Genomic DNA, 20,079 nt, shown 5'->3' with positions numbered 1-20,079 from the left:
GGAGCTTTCCCTACATGCTACCAATCCAAATATCCATGGTATTAATATGATCCCTTGAGAACAAGAAGTGACCCCTAAGCATTTTTCAATGCTAAATGAATATTAAAGAAGTCAAAGTGTAGAATTTTTTTGTTTATTTGTTTTGCTTTATGTTAGGAGCATCCTAGTGGTCTCAGTGCTTACACTCTCTTTGAATGTCTTAATGTGATATTTTAAAAATGCTGTGTTTTTATTGTAAAATTAAAACAACCAAAAACTATATTGACAATGCAAGAGAAAATATTGAATGACTGCTAAATTAATGTAAAAGTATAAGTGTTGTTAGAATAAAAGAAATAATACAGATGTGATTGAAGAATCTCTGAGAATTCTAAATATTTCTCAAATTATTTTTTGGAACCAGAAAGATTGTACACTAGGTAGGATTCTTGTTTTACACACAGCTGAACCAGGTTTGATTTCAAGCATCCCATTTCCCCTGGTAATCTGTAGGAGGCAGTCATGAGCACAGAGCCAGGAGTAAACCTTGAACACAACCAGATTTGGCCCTCTAAAAACAACAGCAAAAAGCAAAAATAACATTTTTTATCCTACTTATATTACAGAACTTCCCTTGTTTTCATTTCTTACTATTGAAATCAATGTTTTTCAGAAATTTATTGGTTTATAAGATTTATGCCCGGCAATGCTCAGAGGACCATAAATGATACCAAATTCCTGTTGTATGCATACAAGCTCCTTATCTTACGTAAAAGAAACCTTTGAAATCACTATTTTAGAGTGGATATGAACCCTTAAATCACTATTTTAGTGTGTAACATAGTCTTCACGAGTCAACCAAGAACTCAAAGTTTTGTGAAATAAATATGTTCTGTATGGATCTAGGACTAAATACAGGAATATTATTTCTTCATGTTATTAGCAGATATATTTCGGTAGCTTAAAAAATAACAATTTTGAGAGTAGAGAGAAAAATTTTTTTTCTAAAATAAAGTAAAGTACAGTCAAATTTCAGAAAGCTTGAAAAATTTCAAATTCTAGAATTTGGAAAAGAACACCATTAAGTAAATGTGCACAAACAAATATAAACTGTGTCAAAACAGTTTTGCCTGTTCCTTGTGTATATGTTTTTGTGTGTATATCCTGTTTATACAAGCATACCAAAATATAGAAAAATGCTAATACCTAGGCCAGACTGATAATGTAGCAGGTTCGTTCATATCTGGCATTTTGCTGGACTGTGCACGATACCTACCAACAAAAATGGTCCTCCAAGTCCCACTAGGTATATTCCCCAGAACAGAGCTAGGAGTAATAAACAGAATGTGGCCCAAAACATATTACATTTAAATTTTAAAACGTTACTTTTAATAAATGTAATAAATTTTAAAAGGTTTTGATATAATTATATTCAATGTTAGCATAAACATTTTTTATTAATGTTAACAGTCAACTTTTTTGGGGGGGGGGTTGGGTCCCACCCTGCTGCACTCAGGGGTTACTCCTGTATCTGCAGTCAGAAATCTCTCCTCGCAGGCACAGGAGATCATATGGGATGGCGGGATCCTGTATCTGCAATCAGAAATCGCTCCTGCAGGTACAGGGGATCATATGGGATGGCAGGATTTGAACCACCATCAGTCCTGGATTGGCTGCATGCAAGGCATCTGCCCTACCACTGCGCTAACTCTCCGGCCCCCAAAAGTAAACTTTTTAAAAAGTACTTAGCTAAATAGTTTCTGATTGAGGGTCAGAATAATAGCCTAGTGAATAGGAAGCTTATCTTGCATTCAGTTAACACAGGTTTGATCCATGGCATCCCATATGGTCTCCTCAGCTTTGCCAGGATTCCAGTACCAGTGTGCTGAGCCAGGAGTAAGATCTGTGCACAGCTGAATGTCATCCAAAAACAAAACAAAAAATGTTTCAATATACATTCATATTAATAAGACTGATACATTATATTTACCATTATTTTCTCATGGTGGATATTAAGATACATGTTTATATGTTCATATAATAATATTAGCTCTTCATATATTCATATATTTATAGATGAGGAAACAATCACAGAGAGAAAAAGAACATGTGTAATGTAGAAAACATTTTACAGTTTTAATCACTATGTGACCTATTTATGTTTAAATGAAAATTTAAAAATAAAAAATGAAATGATACCAGAGTCAACTTTGTTGCAATTGTAAATACCTTCCAGAGAACATACTTCAAATTTAAGACATTATTCTGCAAAGAATAAACTGAAAAGTTGTTAGAGATACTTTTGCAATTTTATGGCAGAGAATACAGTTTAAGGCAAATTTCTTTCTTTCTATTTTTTGTTTGTTTGTTTGTTGAACACCACCAGTGTTCAGGGGTTACTCCTAGCTCTTAGCTCAGAAATAGCTCCAGGCAGGCTTGGTGGACCATATAGAATGCTGGTAACCGAACCTGGGTCTTTCCCAGGTCGTCTGCATGCAAGGCAAATACCCTACCACTGTGCTATCTCTTCAGCCCCATAAGGCAAATTTCTTAAATGTTACAGTAACTCCAGAAGTGTGGTTTTAGATAACAAGACCTAAATCATATTTATTCTAGATCATAGTATTAGAAAAAAAATTTAACATCTTATTTAAAATTCACAATATTTTACCAATCTATTTTGATTGATTCACAATTTAGCTCCAAATCATGATATTCAACTAATAACTTGGATTCTTTTTTGAATTTTTTTCATATTGCAGTTGTCATAAACATTTTATTGAAACTTCTTAATATTAAAATCATTTTTCTCCCTGGTTATGAACTTGTAAAAAGTTTTCTCAATACTGAAGATAAACAACTGAATCTGTGCAGAGAAAATTTTATCTACTAAGGGCAGCTGGTATATTTATACCATCATTCACTGGTTTGACAATATAAATGAAGAAAGTATTAATTATATGTGTTTGTTGCTTTAAGTACCCTGTGCACTGTGTTAACAACATTTATATGATTAGCAATATTTCCCTTCCTTTTTAAATTTTGTTTTATGTTTTTAATTATTGTTTTACTTTGTTTGTTGTTGTTATTATTGTTTTTGATACACCAAACCATGCTTAAAGGATTAATCCTGCCTATAATTAGGAAACCAAATATGGTGCTAGGAATGGAATCTAGATTTGCATAGTACAAGGCAAGCATTGTATCAACTATGCATTAGCTTGAATATCAAAAATAAAATATTTGCAAAATAATTGCAATGGGTGTATTGGCATATGATTCTATTTTAAGTTGAGATTTTTTTTTTTGGTTTTTGGTTTTGGGGCCACACCCAGGGACTCTCAGTGGTTACTCCTGGCTATGCGCTGAGAAATCGCTCCTGGCTTGGGGGACCATATGAAATGCCAAGGATCGAACTGAGGTTCATTCTTAGAGTGTACAAGGTAAACACCCTACCATTGTGCTATCAGTCCGGCCCCAAGTTGAAATATTTTGTTAGGTTCTTCAGTCTTGTACAAAAGAAAAAACTAAGTATAGAAGTATTAATGAGTAAATAGTTGACTACAGGTATGTCTTAACCATAGTTATATAATTTACATTTTAAAACTTTATTTTTATGTAGAACAATATACTAAATAATAAACACAATTTCACATATTTTGCAGTTTTCTCAAGAGTCACTTTAAGGAATAAATAAAAAATTTAACACTAGGGGCTGGAATGATAGCACAACAGTAGGGAGTTTGCATTGCATGCTGCTGACCATGATGTACCTGTGTTTGATTCCCAGTGTCCGACATGGTACACCGAGCCATGAGTGATTTCTGAGCATGTAGAAATGACTAATCCCTGAGTTTCGCCTAGAGTGGCCCAAAAAATAAAAATAAAATAAATATATAAATAAAAATAAATATATATAATTTTAACACTACAAACATTTGAGTATATAATATCAGGGCTAATTATCACTAGTAAGTATTGTGGTGGTTTTTTTCTATAATATCTTTTTTTTAAACATCTTGATTACAAATATGACTGTGATTAGGTTTCAGTCATGTAAAGAACACACCTCTTCACCAGTGCAACATTCGCGCCAATGTCCCAAATCTCCCTCCATCCAACCCCACCCATACTCTAGACAGCTTTCTAGTTCCCTCATTAATTCACATGGTTATGGTAGTTCTCAGTGTAGTTATTTCTATAACTGCACTCACCACTCTTTGTGGTGAGCTTCATAAAGTGAGCTGGAAGTTCCAGCCCTCCTCTCATTGTTTCTGAGAATTGTTGCAAAATTGACTTTTATTTTTCTTAAAACCCATAGATGAGTGAGACTATTCTGCATCTCTTCTCTCCCTCTGACTTATTTCACTCAGCATCATAGATTCCATTTACATCCATGTATAGGAAAATTTTATGACTTCATCTCTCCTGATGGCTGCATAATATTCCATTGTGTATATGTACCACTGTTTCTTTAGCCATTTGTCTGTTGAAGGACATCTTGGTTGTTTCCAGAGCCTGGCTATTGTGAATAGTGCTGCAATAAATATAGGTGTGAGGAAGGGGTTTTTGTGTTGTATTCCTGTGTTCTTAGGGTATATCCTTAGGAGTGGAATAGCTGGGTCGAATAGGAGCTAATTTCCAGATTTTGGAGGAATCTCCATGTTGCTTTCCATAGAGGTTGGACTAGACAGCATTCCCACCAGCAGTAGATAAGATTTCCTTTCTTTCCACATCCCCGCCAGCACTGATTGTTCTCATTCTTTGTGATGTATGCCAATCTCTGTGGTGTGAGGTGGTATCTCGTGATTGTTTTGATTTGCATCTCCCTGATGATTAGTGATGAGAAGAATTTATTTATTTATTTTTGTTTTTTGGGCCACACCCGTTTGACGCTCAGGGGTTACTCCAGGCTATGTGCTCAGAAATCGCCCCTGGCTTGGGGGGACCATATGGGACACTGGGGGATCGAACTGCGGTCCGTCCTAGCCTAGCGCTTGCAAGGCAGACACCTTACATCTAGCGCCACCTTCCCAGCCCCAATGAGGAGCACTTTTTTCATGTGCCTTTTGGCCATTTGTATTTCTTTTTATCAAAGTGTCTGTTCATTTTATCTCCCCATTTTTTAATAGGATTAGGTTTTTTTTTCTTTTAAATTTCTGTCAGTGCCCTGTATATTTTGGATATTAGCCCCTTATCTGATGGGTGTTGGGTGAATAGTTTCTCCCACATGTGGGTGGCTCTTGTATCCTGGGAACTATTTCTTTTGAGGTGCAGAAGCTTCTCAGCTTAATGTATTCCCATCTGTTGATCTCTGTTTCCACTTGTTTGGAAAGTGGTTTCCTCCTTGAAGATGCCTTTAGTCTCAATGTCACGGAGTGTTTTACCAAACTGTTGTTCTATATACTTATGGTATCAGGTCTGATATCAAGGTCTTTAATCTATTTGGGTTTTACCTTAGTACATGATATTAACTTGGAGTCTATGTTCGCTTTTTTGCATGTAGCTAACCAGTTCTGCCAGCACCACTTATTGAAGAGGTTTTCCCTGCTCCACTTAGTATTTCTTGCTCCTTTGTCAAAAATAAGGTGTGTTTCTTGTAGACAGCAGAAGGTTGGATTCATCTTTTTGACCCATTTTGCCACTCTGTGTCTTTCAATTGTAGAATTTATATCATTGACATTGAGGGAGATGATTGTCATAGGATTTAATGTCATCTTTGTAGATAAGTTTGCTGTGTGTGTTGGTCTCTCTTGTCTTAAAGTAGACCTGTCAGTTTTTTCCTTTAAGGCTGGTTTTTCATCTGTGAAGTTTCTGAACTGTTGTTTATCCATGAAGCTATGTATCCTTCCTTCAAACCTGAACGTGAGTGAGTCGGGCAGTGTGCAGTATTCTCGGTGAGGCATTCATTTCATTCAGTCTTGTTACAATATCCCACCACTGTCTTCTGACCTTGAGAGTTTCTTGTGACATGCCTGCTGTAAGTCTTAGGGATGCTCCTTTGAATGTAATTTCTCTTTTTGATCTTGCTGCTTTCAGTATTCTATCTCTATTTGTGGTGTTTGTCATTGTAATGAGGATGTGTCTTGGGTGTTTTTCTTTGAGTCTCTTTTAGCTGGTACTCTTTGGGCATGAAGGATTTGATTGGATTTGTCCTTAACTCTGGGAGTATCTCTGATGATGTCTTTGACAGTTGATTCTTCCTGGAGATCTCCTACCTGGGCTTCTGAGACTCCAATGATTCTTATGTTGTTTCTGTTGAGTTTATCAAAGACTTCTATTTTCATCTGTTCACATTCCTTTAGTACTTTTTCCATTGCCTGATCATTTGTCTTAAGGTTCTTTTCCAATTTCTTCTGCTGCGTTGAGTTTTTCTGCATCTCATCTTCCAGTATGCTGATTTTGTCCTCAGCTGCTTTTACCCTGCTGGCGAGGCCATCCACTGAGTTTTTCAGTTGAGCTACTGTGTTTTTCAGATCTGTTATTTCAGTTAGTAGTTTTCTGATTTCTGTCTTTCTGTTTTTTTTTTTTTTCAGATCGATCTTTGCTTTCTTTGAGTTCTACACACATCTGCTATATTTCTATTCTAAGTTCCTTATCCAAGAGGTTAGTCAGATGATTGGGAATTTTTAGGTCATCTGAGCTATCGTCTTCATTCTCTGTGCATGGTGTTTGCCTGCGAGGTTTCCCCATTGTCACGCTTATAGTGTGTTTTTTTCCTGCGTGTTGTGGTGGGGTTCATTGGTTAAAAAGAGTGCGAGGCCACGAAGGTGACAGTTTTTTGGTGGTGCGCTCCCTCGGCCTCTGAGGAGAATTTCAGGTATTCAAGAAACACAGACAGGCACAGCAAAGATTTTCCTTGATGTCCAAAGAGTGATCAAAAGGCCTATTGAGGTGTTTTATTTGCTTAAGTGATATACAAAACACTAGTTATCTTATACTTTGCTTTCCAATTTTTTTTCTTTTTTAAAAAGTGGCATAACAATGATGGAAAAAAAAATGACTGACTATCCTAATCTCACTGGAAATCCTGGTAAATCCTGTCTCTCCCCAGTTTCTCCAACCTCATGTCAAATTCCTTATTCTACTATTATTTGAGATTCCTAAATTCCTACGAGAGTTTATATCATAGAAATAATGTTGCAGAGGTAGAAAGAACCTCTAGAAAGAAGGAAGGTAGAAAGAAGGAAGGACTGATATAAATATGGTTGAATCACATGATCTTAATACATAACTGATTAATTCATTATAACTTTTACTTGTTTTATGAAATAAATTTTGAAATTTGCTTTAGAATGAATAAAATCCACATTTATTGCAATTTTATTACAGCACCATTTACATGAATCATTATGTATGTTAGTTTTATAGCAAGTTCAAAAAGGCAAGGTATTTTGAGATATATGTTTTTTATTTAGTATAATTTCAAGATAAATAATTATCTCTTTTAAATTGGTTTTAATAAAAAATAGTAAATAGGCATATTAAAGACATTTATATTAGAGAAATATTTTCCCCAAAACTAAAGGGAGCATCAATTTCTTTAACAAGATTAAATACCACTTAAATGAAAGTGAGTTTACTCTGTGATTATTTTTTTTTGTTTGTTTTTTGGGTCACACTCGACAGCGCTCAGGGATTAGTTACTCCTGGCTTTATGCTCAGAAATCGCTCCTGGCAGGCTCGGGGACCATATGGGATGCTGGGATTCAAAACAAGGACCTTCTGGATCCAAGGCAAACATTATCCTCCATGCTATCTCTCCAGCCTCACTCTGTGATTATTTTTAATTAGAAAACAATATTTGTTATGTCACCATGCAAGACCTTGAATAAATTTATAGCCATATGCTTTGTATCATACATATTTTTAAATATTAATACTAATTTTTGTTATTGCTTTAATTATGGCCCCTCCTGAAAAGGTACACTGAAGTATTAACTCCATTGCTTTAAATGGCACTTTAATTAAAAACAAATTCAATCCTGATATAACAAAGTTAAGTTAGATATCTCCAAATAATATCATTTAAACTAATTTAGTTTTTGAAATTTGGTAAATATTTGCTGGTAGACAATTTCATACATCTTTTTTGAATATAATCTTTCTAACATATTGCCAAAAATATCAGTAACATGTTCCTTATGTGATATCTCTTAATTTTTAAAGTTAGATATTTAGAAGAAAACTAATCTTTAGCAATTTTTTTTCTTCGATAATAAATTTCTGGAGGAACTATATGTTATGTTCAGTTCACTTGTCAAAAATAAAATACAATTAAATCTCCCTTTTTTGTTTGTTTGTTTTTCGGCCACACCCGGTGAGGTCAGCTCAGGGGTTACTCCTGGGTATGCACTCAGAAATTGCTTCTGGCTTGGGAGACCATATAGGATGCTGGGGGGATCAAACCTCGATCTGTCCTAGGTTAACGCTCACAAGGCTTACTGCTTGTGCCACCGCTCCTGTCCCTAAATCTCCCATTTTTATATTCTTAATATACTTAGGCATGAATCATAAAAATGTAATATACTTGTAAAGGAAACTAATGTCTTGCATGGAACTGAAAATTTTTTATAATTTTTGTAACTCAAAGTAGTGTTTTTTTTTTATAAATATAATCCTACACTTTTACCTTCTTTATTGTAACATTAGAGACTTCATGCCCATGGTTTTATAGACTATTGTACTAACACATTTCCTAACTGTTCTATATATTTCAAATAATTTTTCTTTTAGAAATTTTATAAGATCATTATCACAGAAAATTCTCAACATTTTTTGTTTATACATAATGGTATTTTAGCTCATATTTTAACAATCTAGTCAAACTTAATATTTTATATAACATAATTTTATATATGAATGGATTAGTAAATATATATTTTTGAAATACTTTAAATCAATTTTATATTTTTATAATTTTATGTGTACCCTGTTAGTTATATCATCCATGCTTCTTAAATGCTCTTCCCTATTCTAGGATGATCACCTTTTAAGTTCTCTTAAAAGGACATTTTCAATATATTTTTATTTTCTATTATTTTCTTCATTTTACATGGCTAACTTATTAATTTTTATTTTTAATTCTATTCACATTTCCTATCTCCCAAATAATAACATAACTGCCCTCTTCTTATTTTTGGGCTATGATTCATTCCCAATCTTTGAATGTCTAAAAAATAAATTTCATCTTTATACTACCTTACTTCACACAGCTTAGTTTGTTTTACCATATGCCTACAATATACTTAGCCTGGGGCTAAATGCCAACTGCTTTCCCTTATCTTTTATTTTTCCTTTCAGAATTATATTTCAGCTTATGCTCCTGACCTTTTCTAATTATGGGATATATGAAAGGTTGGGCCCGGTTTGTTTATGAATGAGAGAAATACCTCAAATATCTCATACTAAGAAATACCTGTTCTTAAAATTTCTAAATATTTCCTCCCAGGGACTTGGCCAAAAACCTGGCATATACAATATTCTGATTTTGATTCCAGCATCATAATGCCTTCAAATTCCAATAAACCCCTGGGCACCAGGGGTCTTACAACTACAACACTTGTCCTATCATTACAAATATTTCACCCTCACAGCTTTGCAGAAGGTTGGCAGGGTTAATTGCCAGGCACACAGAGCACTGCTTGGAAGCCTTCTACCCACTGGGCAAAGTATCTTGTTCTCTGTCATTCTCTGTAACAAATGGCTCTTAACCCCTTTAGCAGCATCAGAAAACATAGTCATTTGTTTCAGGATGTGAGTCTCATACACATTAGACTAAATCTAAAGATTTTAAATTTTAATTAATCTAACAAAAGTTTTCAACCAATAGCAGGAGTACATTGAGTGATATTTTGATGAACCTGACTTAAATGATTTTTCTAAATGCTTTATAAAAATTTAAGTATGCTTTGAGTAATTTAGATACTAATGGGCAGGAGATGCTACTTGGCAGATAATATGTGAAAGTAAGATTGTTTTAAGATTTTAAGAACTATTCACTTTGAAAAATTGGGAATCAAAAAAAATTTAACAACTGAAAAATCACCTGGACATTATTATAAAAGAATTAGAAGCATTGATAGCTAGGAAAGAATAGTTGTAGCCATAGTATGCTTAGAAATATTAATGCCTAAAGCTTTTTAGTATTATAAAATTAGAAAATATTTCTAATAGCATCCTTAATTTGGGTAACACTAATCGTACACAAATTTATTCTTCATTTTCTATAAGATAAAAACTTCATTTATATTTAAACCACTAAAATTTACATTGCATCTTAATTTTTCATCAATACCATAATTTATATTTTCACTGCTTCATTGTCCTGCCCTATCATGTTAAAGCAGGAAATGATATTTGAAATTTGTTTAGTTATTAAATCACTTTTATTTATCTTTCCATGCATTTTCAAAACCGCAACACTGCTTGTTTTATTTTCATTTAATACTCTAAGTCTTGAGGGTGGAGCAGTGGTGCAGTAGTAGGGCGTTTGCCTTGCACGTGTCTGTCGTAGGACAGAATGAGGTTTGGTCCTCCAACATCTCATATGGTCCCCCAAGCCAAGAGCGATTTCCAAGCGCATAGCCAGGAGTAATCCCTGAGTGTCACCAGGTGTAGACCAAAAATCAAAACAAACAAAGAAACAAGCAAACAAACAAACAAAAAATCCAATTCTCTAAGTCTTATGTTTGGTAATTTTTAAGTAAAACTTGAATGAGTATCTAAAAATACATGATAGGTGCAAATAGTCTATTATATTAGATATATCTACTTAATATCTAATAATATATGTTAAATCATTTACTATTACTGCTTTCATTAATTAGTTCTTTCCAGAAATATTTTAATAGCTGCAATTAAAGTTATTTAAAGCTCATCTTCTCTAATTCATCTTCTACAATGATACAAGTGCATGATATGTCTTACCAGATAAAAATATGTCTCTAAATTCCTTCTATGTTCCAAGATAGATTTACATTATATTGCCTGGTAAACTTCAATGTCAGTGGTATTATCAATTTTTTGTTTTGATATTATCCTATAGTCATACCTAAGATCCTTTTGTTTCTTTTAATAAGCTGTATATAGTGAGCACAATTATAAAATTATTCCTATTTTCTAATGAGCATGATTCATATAATGACTGTGAATGTGAGTAGGTCTAACTCAGTCATGAGAGCATTTTTAAAAGCAAATATGCAAAATTTGATGGAATTGTCACTCATTTTCTCCACAGTTCTCTAAGGCTTGAATGATTAACTATATCCATATTTCCTAATAGATATCGAATTGACATTTGCATTAATTCAAAATTTTTGACATAAAAACTGTTACTAAAGAAATAGTCTGAAAGTCTATTTATTATTTTCATGTTTGTACCACAAAAATTTTTACAAAGATATATTCCAATACATTCCACTCTAAAAGATAAATATGTTTTTATTTTAGTTTTGGAGCTATATCTGACAATGCTAATATAACTATGATCATCTCTGTTTTCATTGCTATTTCTTGGCTAGGAATTAATCCTAGGCCTCCCTTACCCAAAGCAAATATTTCAGTCTTTTGATCTATCTCCAGAGCCAAATTATTATTTTTAATATTCAACTCAGTTAACCAAATATTACTCAAGAATAAATATATGAAGAATCAGAAAAGAAGGCAAATGGTAAATAAGGATGTTAGCAGAATACTTCTTTATCACCTTGAAAATGTTCAAATAATTACCAAGTGATTAAGAAAATAAATTGAATTAAATTAAACTGTACAGCAAATAAATTAGCAATTTGGAAGATGTTAAAAACACTGACTGTGAAAATAAGCAGAATCTACAGAGTTCAAAGACAATAATAGAAAATAAAACTTTCATAAAAAAAAGTTTCACAGAAAAATAAAAGGCAAGCATTGTAGACTGCTAGAAAGAAATGGAAATAAACCATCTAAATTTAAAGGATCCTGTTATACTGGCAGGCCGGGGGGCAAAGAGTGTTGGTATAGAATGCACTCTGGGTTAATTGGTGGAAAGAGGTTAACACTGGTGGTGGGACGGACCTTAACTCATTGTAATTCCCAATTCAATTATGAAGGACTCTGTAGATCATAATTGTTTTAATAAAATAAAATAAAATAAGTGGCATTAAAGCAAAAAGACAATAAGCTAGGAATAGAGGTTGGGTATGTGTGTGGAGGTTTGGGATGGGCTCTGGGAAAATTGGCATAAGGTAGATTAGTGCTGAAACATTACCTAAGACTCAATATAAATTTGTAAATCACAACTTTCATTAAAAATTTTAAAATAGGGTCCAGAGAGATAGCACAATGGTAAGGCATTTGCCTTGCATGCAGAAGGACTGTGGTTCGAATCCTGGCATCCCATATGGTCCCCCATGCCTGCCAGGGTCCATTTCTGACTGTAGAGCCAGGAGTAATCCCTGATTGCTGCTGGGTGTGACCCAAAAAACAAAACAAAACAAAAAAATTAAAATACAAATATTATAAAAATAAAACTGCACAAGTAAGGAATATTTTTTTGAAAAGGGACAGCATCTTTAATGGAAAGTTCTTTTTGTTTATATGTGTTGTTTGTGTTTTATTTTATTTTTTTTTAATTTCTAGGAATAAAACTCAGGATCTTACAAATGTAAGGTGTGATCTCTCCTACTGAGTATTAACCCTAATCCATGAGACATAATTTCAAGAATTGGAACTATAGATTTGTAAATTCCCCAAAACATATATAAAACATATGTAAAAGGTACTTTGGGGGAACCAACAGAATTCAAAAAAATCTTAGCAGTAAAACATATCTTAGAATAAAATCTGCAAAATACAATAATTACAAAAAAACATAACCAAAAACGTTAGTTTATATATTGAATATTGAAAGTGTCTAAGGTAATGCTTTAACAATTTTAATTTCTCAATAAATTTGTCATATAAAGTTATATTTTTGAAGAATGAATGTTTGGGCCACATCAGGTTGTGTTCAGGTCTAATTCTGGCTCTGTTTTTTGAGATTACTCCTGGAGGTATTCAGGAGACCATGCGGGGTATCAAAGTGAACTCTTGTGGGCCAAATTCAAGGCAAATGCTATTGCTCCAGCAAGTATGGGCCATTTAAACTGATTTAAAAAGTGAATTACTGCAAAGAAATAAGAACATTGAATCTGAGCTAAATTTCCCATTTAATTTAGGGCCCTTCTACTGGCTGCCAATATTGTGGAATATGGAGCTCCTGATCTAGGATCTGTGAAAAAGTTAGTCAGGCTTCCTCAAATTTTTTAAAGTTTGGGGCCAGTTCACTCTCAGACCACTGAAGGGCCAGATGTAGTTAAAACAAAACAAAAGAAAACTACTATGAAAAAATTCTCAATCACACTATACATATCTTATTAAGAACTAAATAAGGGGGAAAATACAATATTTAAAATATTCAAAATAACATGCAAAGTTAAATCAACACACCAGTATTTCAGTGAGAACTATGGACTGGCTTTTGGCAGGCCATAGTTTGAGGACCCCTAATGTTAGACCATTATTGGTATGATGACGGCTGCAGTCAGTAGATGTGATTTTGACAGTGCACAGATTCATCATACTTTCTTCTAAAGGGCACCCCAGAATTTTCAGCACAAAATTGGATGGGCTTATGAATTTTAGCAGTGAGGCTTGTATTTTTTCCATTATTAGCCAGAATCTGTGAGATGAGCTCCTGAGTTTAGTTTCCTATGGTGGCTAAAGAACATAATTTCTTAAAATCTTTCTAAAAAGATAATATAGCCTACCTGTGTTCATGTCTTATTCCACAAGCCTCCTCAAGCACTGCCAGTGCAGAACCATTACAGGTCTGGCCCAAAACCAAAACAAATAACCCTAGAAGACAACTAAGATCAATGAGCAAAAAGAACACGAAACACTCAACAAGCAGCTGTCTCATAACCTTCAGACCTTAACAACTCTATCATGAGATATAACAATTTTCAAGAATTTTTCATAATAAATTTTCTTTGATGAAGGTATATTTTAATAATTTTTATTGTGATCAATGTGAATTACAAGTCTTTCATAGTTATATTTAACATGCATAGTGACAGTGAATTAGGGCCATTCCCACCACCATTGTTGTCTACCCTACACCTCTGTTCCCAGCATGCATGCCATATCGCCTCTCCTTGCCCCTGGGCTGCTAGTGTAACAGGTACCCTCAGTATATACCTTGTTGTAGATTGGGTATCTTGATTCTGTTGTCATTGTCTTTGGGTTTGGAATGTAGGTCTGATCATTTTTATTTATACTCAATGTTCATGAACTGTTTGCCCCTAGTAACGATCACTTTTTTTCTGCTCAGTCGTGTTGTCAAAGTCACTTATGTAATTAGTGGTCTTGGTTTTTTCACCGATCAAAGGGTGGAATGTCTTCTGATTTCATCTTACCTTTAGATGATGATGTAGGGCAACCTACACTTAGATCAAATTGTTGTTTTTTTCCACGTTGTCAGGATGTCATATCAACCGGGCACAAGTTGGTGCCAGAGTGGTATTAGGAATTCCTGTAGGGGAGTTTGGTTCCTGGTGCTATTGCAGAAAACTGTGTCTGTTCTATTGGCTGGAATCTGGGGTTTCATGTGGGACGGTCACAATCCAAACATAAAGTCCAAGTTGAGTACCCATAACAAATGTTGACCATGGGAGGAGCCCCTGTATTATAAAATTTATGGGTTCTTATTCCTAGTAGATAAGAGCTTGTTTCTATACATAAGATTTCCCCTTTTGTAGTATGCCTATGCAAAAAGTAACGGTGCCATGTTATATTCTGGTGAATTTAGGGGTAAGAATGCAGGCGCTAAAAACTCTGTACCCTGCTTTTGACCTGAGTTTTTATCCCAAGCAAGACTTTTTATTCTAGAATTTCATACCAAGCAGAACCAAAACAAGATATATGTGTGTGTGTTTATGTGTGTGTATACACATACCATTATATCCTAAAAAATAAATAAGTAAATTTAAAAAAGTAAATAAAAATACTAAAATAAGGGTTGTACTTTACCTTTGGAAATAAATACACTAACAGTTAGAACTATTGAGGTATTAAACATCCAAAGAAAATATAGATATCCCATTAAGTCTTTTGAGATATTCTTGGGGGAGAGTGAGTTCCAGGACACATTTTCATATTATAAGGTGGTCTTATTGAATTTGAGAAATGGGTTGCAGCACTAAGGTGTCAGGTGGTGTCCTGGAGCTGAGGGTCCTTCTGTAGCTGAATCTGGACACATGCAATAATAGTCCACCTTTAGAGGGCCAGATAAAATCAGTCATCAGGAGTGGTGGTTGTAGCTTCTTGCTGGGCAAGAGATGTGGGACTGAGAGGGTGTACTTTCAATTTGGGAGCTAGGTACTGGCTTATTGGGGCAGGAGGTTGGTCTTGGTAACTTATGAGTTAAGAACTGAGGGTAAAAGGGATTAAATAGGGAGGAATAATGAATCAGTATTGGGGGAGACAAAGGATAGAAGAGTGGAAGAAGGGATAATATATGAGTGGCTATATATAATATAAGTATGGATTGTTTACACTACAGATTGGGCAGACATAGAGATGTCCACTGTATACAAACTCATGCCCACTTATATCTGTTTATAAGTTGTTGTTGATGGCCTGACCCTCATAGGATGGGTCTGAGAGCTTAAGAAATTATTGAATTAAGAAAATATGAATACATACCTAAAATATAGATTAGGAAAAAGGGAAAAAAGCAAGAGGGAAGGGAAAAATAAAGTAAAAAAAATTTGGGCGAGCACCTTGGAGGGGGAAGGATTTCTAATTTCTAGGCACTTTATCAATAGCAGGGCTGAGCTTTGCTAAATGAAGATTTCAGGGTTACATTGTGGCTGGAACATTTTAGGATAGGCATACTTTTCACATCTAGAGTACTAAGCAATATGGTAGTGAGCACTATAAGCGCTGTCTACCCTATGTAGTATCATCTGCCATGTCTTGTGCATTGAGATTCCTTTCCTAAAAAGAAACGGGCACCCTGGGCTTTATGGTATAATAGTTAAATAGGTTGCATTGAAGAGAAGAAAAAGAGAAGGAAAGAAGAAGAAAGAAAAAAAGGAAAAAGAAATAAGAGGGATAATCATAATTTGCAAAAACATACTCAATGAGTGGGACCTGTAACACAGGTCTGTGGTGAGCATTTGTCTATTTCAGTGGTCTCAGTGGTCATATGTTTTAGGTCCTAATGAAATACATAATTAAAAGAAAATGGAAAATTTGGAGTATTTTATGAAAACATAGTCATAATGAGTACTGCATATGATTTGGTATAGGATAGAGTGCCTAATTGCAAAATTATGGTATCTACCCTGTATCTTCAAGAACCACTGTGGACAAAGAAGGTGAAAAATAATTTAATACCTAATAAAGTTAAGGCATTATAACATATTAATAGTAAGCACTGCAGTGGTAGTATCTGGCTTCCAATCAAACTCTGCACCTGGTTCTGTGGATAAATACATTAGAACATTATTATAGAACTTTTTAGTGAGATGTTGATTATACACCTGTTCTCTCAAAACATCTGTTTCCATTGTTCCTGGCTTCTTTATGGTATAAAAGATAGTAAAGGCTTTATGTTTTCCTCTTCTGCTTGATTTGATTGTTTTTCACTATACTCTGGAACCTACAGTGTTTGGAGTTTCTACCTTTTATACAATTGTGTTTCTTCATGGAGTAGTATATGTATATGTGGTGTATATTCTAAATACCTCAAGTAAGTGGTATTGTTCTGTATTTATCAATCTTCTTCTGTCTTACTTCATTTAAAATAATATTTTCTAGTTTCATCCATGTGGTTGCAAAACGTATGAATATATCATATCTTACCACTGTGTACTATTCCATTGTATAAAAGTACCATATCTTTATGATCCACTCATCTGTTGCTGGACATATAGGTTGATTTTAAATCTTGGTTATTGTGCTGAGTGCTGCAATTAATAGTGGTGTGCATACATATCTTTGGTTGAATGTCTTTCTATCTTGGGAATAGATATCCAGGAGTGCGATTGCTGGGTCATATGGCAGCTGAATTCTGAGTTTACTGAGAACCCTCCATACTGGTTTTCATAGAGATTGGGCCAGGCAGCATTTCTTCCAGCAGTGAATGAGAGTTCCTTTCTTATCCCCGCCAACAGAGATTGGTCCTTTTATTTTTGATGTCTGCCATTCTCACTGGTGTAAGGTGGTAGCTCATTGTTTCTTGATTTTCATTTCCCTAATGATGAGTGATGATGAACATGCTTTCATGTGTCTATTGTCTATCTGTCGGTCTTCCTCAGACAATTGTCTATTCATTTCTTCAATGGCTTTATTAGGTTTTCTGGAGCTAAACTTTCTGTGTGCTTTGTATATCCTAAATATCAACCCTTTATCTGATGTGTTGAGTGCAAAAATTTTTCCCGTTTCATAAGCTTTCTTATAGTTTTAACCAGTGTTTCTTTTGCTATACAGAAACTTTTAAGTTTAATGTAGTCCCATGCATTTAGGTTTGATGCTATAGCTCTTGCCATTGGGATACTATCATAAAAGATTTTTTGAGGTTTAAATTTTTAAATGTTCTGTCTATTTTTCTCAATTAACTTTATAGTTTTGAGTCTTATTTTAAGGTCTTTAATTCACTTTGATTTGACTTATGTTTAAGGTGTGAGGTATAGATTAATCTTTAATTTCTTTTAGGTGCTTATCCAGTTATTCCAACACCATTTGTTGAAGAGATTGTCTTTGTTCCATTTAAATTCTTAGCTCCTTTGTCAAATATTAGTTGACCTTATATTTGGGGGTATGGAACTGGATATTCTAATCTGACCCATTGATCTGACACTCTGTCTTTGTTCCAGTACATTTCTGTTTTGATCAATATGGCTTTATACAGTAAAGGTTCAGTTAGGTAAAGAAATGCCACCCACTTTCTTTTTTTCAGTATGTTTTTGGCTAACCTATATCTTTTGTGGTTTCATACAAACTTTATAATTGATTGTTCTAAGTCCTTAAAAAGGATGTCTGAATTTGGATAGAAATTGCTTTGCATCAATATAGTATTTTAGGTAAGATAGTCATTTTGATGACTATTTCTTCTTATCCATGAGCATGGGATGCTTTTCTAATTCTTAGGTCCTCTTCAATTTCTTTCTGAAGTGTTTTGAAGTTTCAATGGTATAGGCCTTTCACTTCTCTTGTCAGGTTGATTCCTAAGTACTTGGCATTTAGTACGATTTTAAATGGGATTGACTCTGTAATCTCTTTTTCCTCTACTTTGTTATTTTTATAGAGGAATGCTACTGTCTTTTGTAGCTGCCACTACTGTCTTTGTAGCTGCCACTTTGCTTTATTGGTTTATTCTTTCTAAGAACTTTACTGTAGACTCTTTAGGGTTTTCAGTGTATATCATTATAATTCTGCAAAAAGAGATAGTTTGACTTCCTCTTTTCCTATTTGTCTGAAGACATCTTTATAATTTCAGTAGTTATTTAGTTAACAAGCAATGTGATAATTTATTTTGTGCCTGACAAGGAGATAGGTTTGGGTAGAAAAACTGGAGACAGTGGTGGTATAATTGGTGTTTGAACATTGGGTTTCAGAATCAACGATAGCGTGAACAACTTTGTAAACAACAGTGTTTAAATAAAGTTTTAAATTAAAAAACAGAAAATACTGTATCCAGATAAAATAAAAACTTTATCTAAATATTATATACAGAGATTGGTCAGATATTGCACAGTGGTTAAGATATATGATCATTTGCATAGAGTATTACAGTGGCCAGACACTGAATAGAATTGACTGAAGATGTCACAAACAATAGACATTTTATAGTTAGGTGGGTTGTACCAAATTCACATTATGAACTGTTACAAAGAAAATATTTATTATACAATATTCACATATCATAAAAAGTCTGTGAATAAACTTCTAGTTCCCCACAAATTTTAGAAATTTAAATTAGAAAAGACCATCCTTTTATTAAAAAAAAATAACATTTAAAATTTGAAAAATTCTGAAATTAAATAAAATATTTATCCCTGGATAAATTCTGTTAATTAGGATATTTTTCATTGATGTTAAATAATTTTGTTACAAAATTTATATAAATAAAATCAATACTTAAAATGTTAAATGTTTAGAAGAAAAAATGTTATTTTTTATTAGAAAGTTGAGGATAATATCTAGCAGTGCTCAAAGGTCACTTTTTTTAGTACAATGGGAAGAGTATTAGATGCCAAGTATGAAAGTGGATCCCTTTATTAAAAAGGGTCCAGTGCAATGATGCAGATGAAGGGCATTTGCCATGCACATGGCTGACCCAGGATGGATCGAGGTTTGATCCTCTGGCATCCCATATGGTCCCTGAGCCAGGACAGTTTTCTGAGTGCAGAAAATAGCCCCTGAGTGTCACCGGATGTGGCCCAAAAACAAACCAAAAGGAAAAAGCATGTGTTTCAATCTGTTGAGATATCTGTAAAATATTTACCGGTATGTTGACTTGATTATTAAAAATGTTCAAGAATATTATGAAGCATAAATATTAGGAATCTAAATAGTGCAATACTAATGTATTATTAAAATTATAGATTAGAAAGCACTCAGTTATAAATAAAAGTGTGTTAGAAGTGAATATGTGATAATAATGAAGAAAACCGATTAAACTAGTAATTAGTTTAGAATAACTTTTGGACATGTATATATATAGCAGTTAACACAACACTGATTTATTATAGTAAGTAACATCAAAGACATCAATATAATGAAATCATTACATTAGGAATATCAGACAAAATTAATAAAGTAAAACAATATTATTAAGAGGAAAATAGTTCTTACTGATATATTTTTAAAAAATTAAATCCTTGGAACAGATTCTAAAATATTTTAATGATAAGAAATGAGAGCACCTAAAGCTATATAATTAATTGATAGTATTAAATGTGAGACTTCTTGTGTTAATATAATTAAATTGTTCTATAAAATTATTTTCCCTAAAGCATAATATAAGAACCAATAAATAATTTTACTACTTCTTTATGAAATCCTTAAATAAGC

The sequence above is a fragment of the Suncus etruscus genome, chromosome 6 (genome assembly GCF_024139225.1).
Source record: "Suncus etruscus isolate mSunEtr1 chromosome 6, mSunEtr1.pri.cur, whole genome shotgun sequence".
NCBI lineage: Eukaryota > Metazoa > Chordata > Mammalia > Eulipotyphla > Soricidae > Suncus > Suncus etruscus.
This window is presented reverse-complemented; position numbering follows the sequence as displayed.